Raw genomic sequence first — 10,921 nt, 5'->3', positions numbered from 1 at the left:
GGAACAGGTAAAGGGTGAAGGAGTCCTTGAGGGCGGAGGTGAGAAGATTTGCCCTGGCAGCACACGGGACAGGCATTGACGAAAGTGGCAACGTCTTCTCTTATGGTAGGCCACCAGAACTTACGCTGGATGAACTCCAAGGTGCGACCTACGCCCGGATGACAGGTGAGGCGAGAGGAGTGCCCCCACAGAAGGACCTGAGTCCTCACTGCCTTGGGGACAAACAACCGATTGGCAGGACCTCCTTTCGGGTCCGGTTCGCTAGCTTGAGCACGTCTCACGGTATCCTCAACTTGCCACGAGATCGGAGCCACAATCTTAGCAGCAGGAAGGACAGGCATGTCCGTGTCATCTCGAATGGCAGGAGCGTAGACTCGGGACAGGGCATCCGGTTTGAGATTCTTCGACCCGGGCCGATAGGTGAGGATAAACTGGAATCGATTGAAGAAAAGAGACCATCTAGCTTGTCTAGAGTTCAACCGCTTCGCCTGCTGGATATACTCCAGATTTTTGTGGTCCGTAAGCACTTGAAACGGGTGAGAAGCCCCCTCGAGCCAGTGTCTCCATTCCTTCAATGCCATCTCAACCGCTAGGAGTTCACGATCCCCCACATCGTAGTTCCTCTCAGTCGGGGTAAGCCGGTGTGAGAAGAAAGCGCACGGATGAAGCTTCTTGTCTTCACCCCTCTGGGACAGGACAGCTCCAACACCAACCTCTGATGCGTCTACCTCCACCACAAATGGTTCATCCGTAGTCGGTAGTATCAGGATGGGAGCAGAGAGAACGCGCTGCTTAAGTCCTTGGAAGGCCGTCTCAGCTTCTCTTCCCCACAAAAACCTTGCATTGCCACCCTTGGTTAAAGCTGAGAGAGGGGCTGCCACCAAGCTGAAGTTCTTGATGAACTTGCGGTAAAGGTTTGTGAAGCCCAGGAAACGCTGAACTTCCTTAACGGATTTGGGGGTGGGCAAATCCGCTACCGCCCCTACCTTCCTGGGGTCCATTTGGACTCGACCGGGTTCCACTACAAATCCCAGGAATTGTACTCGGGATGAATGGAATTCACATTTTTCCGGCTTAACGTACAGATGGCTGTCCAGGAGGCGTTTGAGTACTTGTCTGACATGCTTAGTGTGTTCTTGAAGGGAGCTCGAAAAGATGAGGATGTCATCCAAGTAAACGAACACAAATATGTTAAGCATATCCCTAAGCACATCGTTTATGAGCGCTTGGAACACCGCTGGGGCGTTGGTCAGGCCGAAGGGCATCACCAAGTATTCATAGTGACCAGTAGGCGTGTTGAAAGCGGTCTTCCACTCGTCACCAGGTCTGATCCGCACAAGATGGTATGCGTTCTGCAGGTCAAGCTTAGTGAAAACAACTGCTTCCTGGAGCAGCTTGAAGGCTGTGGCCATAAGGGGTAGCGGGTAACGGTTACGGACGGTTATGGCATTGAGTCCCCGGTAGTCGATACAAGGACGTAATCCACCGTCTTTCTTGGCCACAAAGAAAAACCCTGCTCCCGCCGGGGAGGTGGATGGACGCATGACGCCTGCTTCCAGAGCGTCCTTGATGTAGGTATCCATAGCAGCTCGTTCGGGTGGAGATAGGGAAAAGATCCGACCCCTGGGGGGGCAAGTGCCCGGAAACAGGTCGATGGGGCAATCGTAAGGTCTATGGGGTGGTAGCATGGTGGCCCTCTGTTTGCTAAACACCAGTTTGAGGTCATGGTAACACTCGGGAACTCGGGTCATGTCGATGGATTCTAAAGACTCGGGAGTAGAACTCGGGGAATTCTGGAAAATACAAGTAGCTTGGCACGTAGGACCCCACTGCTTGATAGTGCCCACAGACCAGTCGATGTGAGGGTTGTGAAGCCAGGGGTATCCAAGGACGAGAGGGAACTCGGAACAGGAGATCAAATGAAAGTTCATCAATTCCTGGTGTTGTGAAACTGAAAGTCGCAAGGAGGTAGTGACATGAGTGACAAGTCCAGATCCCAAAGGGCTTCCATCCAATGTAGTGACCCTCATGGGTTCACTTAGAGGTTCAGAGGGAACGCCATTCTCCTTCGCCCAGACACCATCCATGAAGTTACCTGCGGCTCCAGAGTCTACCAAGGCTTGAAGGTGAAGCTTGTGGTTGTCCCAGGAGAGGGTGACTGGAATGAGCAGACGGGAGTTGGACGGATGGGAGGAGGTTATGTTTCCCGTTACAGTTCCCCCGGTCTGTACGGGACAGAGCGTTTCCCTGGAGCCCGGGACACGTGGAACGGAAATGGCCCGGTTTGCCGCAATATAGACAGCGTCGCTCCCTCATCCGGCGGTCTCTCTCAGCCTGGGAGATGCGTCCAATCTGCATGGGTTCCGATGGAGCCAGCGAGGATAAAGGTGGGGACTCGGAGCTGGGACTGATAGGGGCTAGAGGTCTACGGTTGAGTTCTCTCTCTCTCAGACGCTGGTCAATGCGTGAGGCCAACTTGATCAGAGACTCGAGATTGTCCGGTGGTTCTGAGTGGCCAGTTCATCTTGGATAGTGTCGGAAAGGCCTTTCAGAAAGCACACCGTGAGCGCCTCGTTGTTCCAGCCACTTGCTGCTGCCACCGTGCGGAACTGGATGGCATAGTCCGTCACGCTGCGCCAACCTTGGTGGACGGATGGGAGGAGGTTATGTTTCCCGTTAAGAGCGTTTCCCTGGAGCCCGGGACAAACGGAAATGGCCCGGTTTGCCGCAATAGTCAGCGGGCGGTCTCTCTCAGCCTGGGAGATGCGTCCAATCTGCATGGGTTCCGTGGAGCCATGGATAAAGGTGGGGACTTGGGACTGACTAGAGGTCTACGGTTGAGTTCTCTCCTCTCAGACGCTGGTCAATTGAGGCCAACTTGATCAGAGACTAGATTGTCCGGTGGTTCCCGAAGTTCATTGGATAGTGTCAAAGGCCTTTCAGAAAGCACACCGTGAGCGCTGTTGTTCCAGCCACTTTGCCACCGTGCGGAACTGGATGGCAAACGCTGCGCCAACCTTGGTGGAGAGTCAGAGCTGTTTGGCTGAGTCAGAACCACTGCTTGGGCCTTGAAACACTCGTTTGAATTCCTCAGCAAAGGCAGAGTAGCTGGCACAGCAGGAACTATGGGCATCCCACATAGCCCAGGCCAGGGCTTTTTCCGACAGCAGGGTGATGATATAAGCGATCTTAGACCGGTCGGTGGGAAACTTTAGCTCAAAGGAGAGAGAACATTGTTTACAAGCACTTGGATCACCTGAGAACCGTTGGGGAGGTGGAAGACGAGGTTCAGCCAGGGGGTTAACTGCCATGGGTACGTGAATCTGAGGTACTGGGACGGGAACTGTTGCCGGGTAAGACGATCAGATATTTGCTTAATGGAAGTCAGCATCTCCGACAGAAGATGAGAATGTCTAGCCATTAAGGCCTCTTGCTGAACCAGGGCGGCTATTGGACAGTCTCCTGGTGGTGGGACAGCATGGCAAAAAGGTCCTGGGAACTGGCTGCCTCTGGGTTCATTTTTGGCTCTGTGTTTCTGTCAGGACCGGGTTACGAACCTGGGTCTCCGGAGTGAGAAACAGTCACTTAACCAACTGAGCCACGAATAGTCAGCAGAACCCAGAAGATGAGGCAGACACAGCAGTACTTAAGACGGTGTATTTAATGTAAAAAGGAGAAGTCCTTCAATACAAAAATGGCAAATCCAAAAGGTGGTAGGAATAGCACAAAAAAGCCTCAAGAGACACTCAAAAACAAAAACAGAATTCCACAAGAGCATCCACCGGAATCGACAGGAAAACACAGAACACTAGGGCTGGGTGCTAACATACAAACACAGAGCACAGAACTGAGGGAAACTAAGGGTTTAAATACAATCAGGGGAAACGAGGTACAGGTGCAAATAATAATGGGGAACAAGGGAAAAAACATAAGGTCAAAAAGCACAATGGGGGCATCTAGTGACCAAAACCCGGAACAACCCTGGCCAAATCCTGACAGCATCCATTAAGAAAATGACTGTAAAACTGCTAAATCCCATTGATTGATGAGGAATTTAAAAATTGGTATGGTTGAGTGGGATGAGACAAAAGGAATGGCAAATAAGTCTGGCTTGACAACCGATTGGCAAACGTACTGCAAATTGAGAAATAAATAAAAAGAAGAAACTATGAAACAAAGACAACTTAAATATAGAATGAATGTAAAAAGCTTTGGAGCACCTTAAATGAACATTTGGGCAACAAGGTAAACTCAGCTCCATCATTCATTGAATCAGATGGCTCATTCGTCACAAAACCCACTGATATTGCCAATTACTTTAATAATGTTTTGATTGGCAAGATTATCAAACTGTCGTGTATGTCGTAAGGAGGAGACCAAGGTGCAGCGTGGTATGCGTACATTCTTCTTTATTTTAGAATGAACACTGAACAAACAAACAAAATAACAAACAAAATAACAAAATGAACCATGATGCTAATATGAGTGGCGCAGACCGGCAACTAAGCATAGAACCCACAAACACAAAAGGGAAAATGGCTACCAAAATATGATACCCAATCAGAGACAACAATAAACAGCTGCCTCTGATTGGGAACCATATCAGGCCACCATAGACATACATACTACCTAGACCTACACAACCCCTAGACATACAAAACCCCTAGACAATACAAAAACTAGCATACCCACCCTAGTCACACCCTGACCTAACCAAAATAATAAAGAAAACAGAGATAACTAAGATCAGGGCGTGACACAAACTTAGGAATGATATGCCAGCAACAAACGCTGACACTACACATCCAAGTATAACTGATCAAATCAAAGATAAGCATTGCAATTCCGAATTCAGTAAAGTGAGTGTGGAAAAAGTGAAAAAATGATTATTGTCTATCAGCAATGACAAGCCACCGGGGTCTGGCAAATTGGTTGCCAAATTACTGAGGATAATAACGGACGATATTGCAGCTCCTATTTGCCATATCTTCAATCTAAGACTATTAGAAAGTGTGCCCTCGGGCCTGGAGGGAACCAAATGTAATTATGCTACCCAAGAATAGTAAAGCCCCCTTTACTGGCTCAAATAGCCAACCAATCAGCCTGTTACCAACCTTTAGTAAACTTTAAGAAAAAAAGTGTGTTTGACCAGATACAATGCAGATACAAATTGACAGACTTTCAGCACACTTATAGGAAAGGACATTCAACAAGCACGGCGCTTACACAAATGACTGATGATTGGCTGAGAGAAATTGATGATAAAAGATTGTGGGAGCTGTTTTGTTAGACTTAAGTGCTGCTTTTGACATTATCGATCATAGTCTGCTGATGGAAAAACATATGTGTTATGGCTTTACTTTGCTATATTGTGGATAAAGAGTTGCATAACAGAACACAGAGGGTGTTATTTAATGGAACCCTCTCCAACGTAATACAGGTAGAATCAGGAATTCCCCAGGTCAGCTGTATAGACCTCTTACTTTTTTCAATGTTTACTAATGACATTCCACTGGCTTTGAGTAAAACCAGACTTTACTCAAACTGCTTGGATTAACCCTGGATTGTAAACTGTCATGGTCAGAACATGTTGATTCAACAGTAGATAAGATGGGGAGAAGTCTGTCCATAATAAAGCTCTGCTCTGCCTTTTTAGCAACACTATCAACAAGGCAGGTCCTACAGGCCCTAGTTTTGTCACACCTGGACTACTGTTCAGTCGTGTGGTCAGGTGCCACTCTCACGTCCTGACCATAGTTCCTTTTTATGTTTCTGTTTTAGTTTGGTCAGGGCATGAGTTGTGTATTCTAGGTTTTGTATTTCTGTGTTTGGCCTGGTATGGTTCCCAATCAGAGGCAGCTGTCGATCGTTGTCTCTGATTGAGAACCATACAGCCTGTATCTTCTTTTTTTTTTAGTACAGTTGTGTCATACATTCATTGCCACATATTATTTGTACACTCACAAAGCAATCATAGACTGAAATACTGAATACTGTTGTGTGAAATAGAGGAAGTGGGTGGGAGGTTCCTTCTGTCAGTCTCGGAAGGGGAATTTGAAGAGGGAGACTGCGAAGTCCAGGCACTGCTGCTCTCTTTGTTCTGAGTGTTTGCAGTGCTAATGTTTTTAGTTAATCTGTATATCTCACATATTATGTATCCAGTATGATAGAGCAAGACAACTTTCTTTGCAGTTAGTGACAACATGACAATAACAGTAGCTGTAGAATTCAGTGGAAACTGCTGAGGGGAGGACGGCTCATAATAATGGCTGGAACGGAGCAAATGGAATGGCATCAAACACATGGAAACCATGTGTTTGATGTACTTTTTGATACAAATCCACTCCAGCCATTGCCATGAGTCCGCCCTCCCCAATTAAAGTACCACCAACCTCTTGTGTTGTAGATGATGCAATGAAAAGTTGGAGGGTGGTTGGTAATGGAGAACATCCGGTGGATCCACGTCTGGGTGTTATTCAGAACCCCCTAGGTCCTGGAGAACAGGAGCAGAGTTAAATGCAACAGAATAGGAAACAATATGTAAACAAGGTTGCACTTTACTGTGAGAAAATTTGATGGATAAGTGCAGTGTTATCAATGGCAGATAAGCACTTTTGAAGGTATAAAGTAACTCAAGCTGGTCACACTCCGACACAGTTAATCAGACTGATCTGAACTTACTGGCTCTGGTGGATGGGACACCTCCTGGGTGGCTCGGACAGTCGCTGGTCCTAAAGTAATTTGGAGAGGTAAGTTGAAGAGATATATTTTTATAAGCTCAGCATAACTACCATTTTTTGCTTTCTCAAATGTCAACCAAAGCTTAACATACTTTATCTACTGGGCTTCACCGACGTATAGGGCGTCAGGGCTTTCAGTGGTCGACCGTCCAACTGCTCCGACACTCAGAAGACAACAAAAAAATATCAGTGTTAGGGAAAACTAAATCTAGCTTCAGGTTATTTTGTGTGCCAATGCAAATATCTATTATCTGAGATGTTCATATTCATCTTAACAGATGGTGACCCCAGCTAGGAGTGAAAGAACAGCATGGTTTCCCTGTCTCCCTTTGTCTTTCTTCCAAACCAAGTCATTTGCCCCGGATATCGAAGCATTTGATCCCCCTTCTTGATTCTCCTTCGGTATCTCTTCTTCTGTTTCCCCTGTGACTTGTCGATGTTCAGTCTCACCTTGATTGATAACAGAAATAAATGCAATTATACAGTGCATTCGGAAAGTATTCAGACCCCTTCCCCTTTTCCACGTTTTGTTTTCCACATTTATTTTTTCCTCATCAATCTACACACAATACCTCATAACGACAAAACAAAAACAGGTTCTTAGACATTTTTGAAAATGTATTAAAAATAAAAAGCGGATACCTTATTTAAATAAGTATTCAGACCCTTTACTATGAGACTCAAGTGCATCCTGTTTCCATTGATCCTCCTTGATGTTTCTACAACTTTGATTGGAGTCCACCTGTGGTAAATTAAATTGATTGGACATGATTTCAAAAGGCACACACCTGCCCATATTAAAAGGTCCCACAGTTGACAGTGCATGTCAGAGCAAAAACCAAGCCATGAGGTCAAAGGAATTGTCCATAGCGCTCCGAGACAGGATTGTGTCGAGGCACAGATCTGGGGAAGGGTACCAAAAATTCTGCAGCATTGAAGGAGAATAGTCAGGATCGAGGAAAAGATGAACGGAGCAAAGTACAGAGAGATCCTTGATGAAAATCTGCTCCAAAGTGCTCAGGACCTCAGACTGGGGGCGAAGGTTCACCTTCCAACAGGACAATGACCCTAAGCACACAGCCAAGACAACACAGGAGTGGCTTATGGACAAGTCTCTGAATTTCCTTGAGTGGCCCAGCCAGAGCACGGATTTGAACCTGATCAAACATCTTAGGAAAGACCTGAAAATAGCTGTGCAGCGACGCTCCCCATCCAACTTGACGGAGCTTGAGAGGATCTGCAGAGAAGAATGGGAGAAACTCCCCAAATACAGATGTGCCAAGCTTGTAGCGTCATACCCAAGAAGACACTGCAGCAAGGTACTGAGTAAAGGGTCTGAATACTTATGTAAATGTGATATTATATTTAACCTTTTTTATACATTTGCAAACATTTCTAAAAACCTGTTTTTGGTTTGTCATTATGGGGTATTGTGTGTAGATTGATGAGGGGAAAAAACTATTTAATCAATTAATGTAACAAAATCAGGAAAAAGTCAATGGGTCTGAATACTTTCCGAATGCAATGAAGCTACATGTATAGCTAGTAACATGTAGATGATCAACTAGCTAATGGAACATGATTGCTGAAATTGTTATTATTTTGCTAGGCAAGTCAGTTAAGAACAAATTCTTATTTACAATGACGGCCTACCCGGACGACGCTGGGCCAATTGTATGCCGCCCTATGGGACTCCCAATCATGTCTGGATGTGATACAGTGGAGGATAATAATACCCGTATGCCTATGGATGTCTAACTAGCTATCTAGCAGATCTGTGTATGGACCCAAATGTTTGGTATACATATTAGTTCAGAACCGATATGAAACTCAGAGATCATAGCCAGTTGTATCAACTTCAAAAGTCTGAATGATATTAATGAAGCCTATGGATTGAGTAGAATATAATATAACTTTGTGCCAAGGATGCAAGTCATATATACATGTAGTTAGTACCATGCATGAGATCCCCACATGGTAGCCTGTACATTTAATATATTTATTGATCATGTACTCTACCTTGGCAAATAAAGGTGCGGTTCAGGTATGAATGTCTTACCAATCTTGGTCCTGGAACATCAATGGTTACACATTGTAACTAATAGACTAGAAACAGGATTAAACTAGTTAGGCTGATTTGTAATTCATATATACAGAAATAACATTTTAAAAACAGTACACTACACTTCCTATGCATCATGTAAATACTCTAAAACTGTTTCATCTCAATATCTAATGCCCTTCATCTGCATTGATCTGATAAACAGGATAGGTGTAGTATTTAATCAAATGAGAGACTACATTTCAAGCAGTAGGAAATGTGAAAAGCTTTATTGAAAGAAGTTCATTATCCAAGTGTTATAAATACAAGCATTATAAATATTATAAATACAAGTTTAATCTGTACTTCAAGGCAGTATATGATTAATGAATCACAGTGCAACCCAAATATTCTCTCAGTTCATCACAATTACATAACATTCGGGCTATCTAGAGACACTATTATCTTAAAAGCGGGCGATGTGGAAATGATGGGACTGGGGGTTGGCATCCTCTCTCACATCAAAACATATCTGCAGATGAGAGACAGATGGGGAGAGAGCATGTTTAAGCCTTGTGTTTTTATTCTAACATTGTAGGTCATCATAATAATCAGGAGGTGAAATGCAAAACTGACCTTGGATCATTAATGTAAATGTAAAGCATCTCTTTAATAATACTTTCTGATGACCTGACAAGTGACCTCTCACCTCTGATCATGCTGTGCCCTCTATGTAGCCAGTTCAGCTGATGTAAGAAGGGCTATGTAAATATGTTTGATTTGATTTTCATTTGGAGGGGTTCACTGACACAGCTGATATAACTTAGAGGATATAGGGAGAACAGAGAGGGATGAAGTGAAGGAGAGAGACTGTTATATCGAGAAAATAAGGTCGTTAAAGAGACAGAGTTCATCTGATTGTGTGTTCTCACCTCGTGTCCACACTACACTAAGTGGCTGCAGAGTAGTTTATGCTAAAAAACATGAATGGACACACGAGGACAAACAATATAGCGTAGTTATGGAAATAATTAAGTGTCTTACTGTTCTCCATGGTTGGCCCTCTTGCCTATTCTTTGAAAGTGGAAGGAGCCCCAATTATACACCTGAGCCTGCTTACTGAACAACACAATAAATCAATCAGATTGATACATGAGTGTGTAGGTGTGGGTTATAGGGTGTCTAATTGTTCTGTATTTTTTCAATATGGTTGATTTAAAATAGCCTGTTTTTGTTTTTGTACAGACATCCCACCGTTACCTAAACAGCACCCTCACCTGAGAAGTAGAAAAAATAATGTGAATTGAATAACTGCAGTTGACATAGCTAAGTAAAGGGAAGAATACTCTTATAGCAATGTGAATGGCTCTTAAAAGAGCCTTTGGTTGTGCGTAGTGTAGTCTATGGTGTTGCCAGGGAACCCTCTTCGAAGAAGTAGGAGGTGAAGATCTTCCGCACACAGATTGCCTCTCTTGCTGTGTTGTTGGACCCCATTCTTGAAACATCCGGCAGAGCAGCAGACTTCTCCTCTGGCACACGGCGGCGAGCTGCAGATCCCCTCCTGGGCCTCGTGTCCATCCTCATGAAGTTATGCAGGGCACAGGTAGCCTTCACACACCTGAATTCTTCCAGGAGGCAGTCCCAGATAGCCCTGCTATAAAGAGTCAAGTGACTTTTCATAGCACGTCTAGATTACGTTGGTGACTATGTAGGTGTGATAAAGCATCAGACACACAGGATACGCACATCAATTCGCTAATGATCACAGACACACATTCTTTTAAATTAATTTGACACATCTCACTCACACAAGCCAATCTGGGTCACTCAAATAAGATACACATTCTGTGAAATTCCGTATGCACAGTTGACACACACACACACACACAAAATGTTTCATCCAAAAAAAGTGTGGGCATGCCTTTCTTCCTCATGCTCACTGCTCTAGTTTGGTAAAGTATAATCTCAGATGCTTTCAGTATTATGTATGACCTAAAGTATGAAAACACAAAAGGTCCTCTGTTACTGTATGAAATTGCAAACTGTTGCAAAGGAAATCTGGTGACAAAAAGGTCATTCAGGTGTTTGTCATTGCTTTGTGTTACTCTCTGATATTTCACAAACTGAATTATTATGTTGA

The sequence above is a fragment of the Oncorhynchus masou genome, chromosome 31 (assembly GCF_036934945.1).
Source record: "Oncorhynchus masou masou isolate Uvic2021 chromosome 31, UVic_Omas_1.1, whole genome shotgun sequence".
NCBI lineage: Eukaryota > Metazoa > Chordata > Actinopteri > Salmoniformes > Salmonidae > Oncorhynchus > Oncorhynchus masou.
The sequence above is the reverse complement of the archived record's forward strand: the minus strand, read 5'-3'. Positions refer to the sequence as shown.